This window comes from Passer montanus, unplaced genomic scaffold (genome assembly GCF_014805655.1).
Source record: "Passer montanus isolate IOZ18808 unplaced genomic scaffold, ASM1480565v1 scaffold307, whole genome shotgun sequence".
Lineage (NCBI taxonomy): Eukaryota > Metazoa > Chordata > Aves > Passeriformes > Passeridae > Passer > Passer montanus.
Genome location: NW_024367786.1, coordinates 3397 through 4536, shown reverse-complemented (window position 1 = coordinate 4536; position 1140 = coordinate 3397).

The following is a 1140-nucleotide window of genomic DNA, read 5'->3' as shown; positions in this document are numbered from 1 at the left end:
CTTTGTAGGCTTAAAAACAGTATATATACTTTACCGAACTTGTAAGCGGTGTGTGCCGTGAGTGGAGCGGTGACTTCCCGACCACCCAGCGCTACTTGCTTGCTTGCTTTAAAATAAAAGATATAAAAATAAAATCCGGATTTTATTGAAATATATGACTATTGAAATGTTATATCAGTTCGAGCGCGGCTCCCAGGTGTCCCAGGGTCCCCTTCTCCAGCACCCCCCCACCCCAGGCACTCAGCGCTTCCCCCGCTCCCCGACAATACTTTCAGCCTCGGGGCCCGGGCCCCACTCATCTCCCGGCTCCACCGCCCCTCCAGCCTGCCGGAGCTCCCCCAGCTCTGCTATCGCCCCTCTCCCCACGCCGGGGCTCCCGCCTTTCATCCCCGCCTCTCCCGGGGATCCCCAAACCCGTGGCCCGCCCGCCGCCACCGGCCGAGCGCCACGTGGGCCCCGCAAAATCCCCCCGGGCCATTCACGGCTCAGCTCTGCACTCCGGCCACATCCAAAAACGTCTCCTCGTCATATGAAGAAAAAATACCGCTCCCAGCAAAACTGAAATATATTTGGGACGCGACTTCCGATTCCGCGAGACCCAAACCCCACCAAAACCGCCCTCCACCTCCAAAAAAAAAAAAAATCCCTCCCGGAGCTGCCGCGATCGGCTCGGGGCGAGCTTCCCCTCCGCGCTCACCCGCGGCACGCAGGGCAATGCGATGCTGCCGGGGCCAGCCGAGCTTCGGGCTCAGCGGGCTCGCCGTGGAGCCCCGCAATGCTCCTGCCACTGCTGCTCCTCCTCGGGCCGCTCCTCTTCGTGCCCCTCCTGTTCCTGCTCCTCCCCTTCCCATCTCCTTGCCCTTCCTCCCGCTCCTCCTCCGCTCCCGCCTCTCCCCAGTTCCATCCAGCGGAATTCCGCTCTGACCGATTTCCTCAGCGGTGGCTCCGCAGTTCCCGGCTAAAATAATCTTTGTAACAAAATGTGCTGATGTTTGTGTTGCCAAGGGGTATAATATTCCCAAGAGATCCCTAGAGCTTTCATTACTTTTAACACTTTTGAGGTAAAGTGGGAACCCTTATCCGAATCAATCAGTGTAATCATCCCAAATAATGGAATTATTTCTTCTAAAATAATCTTTG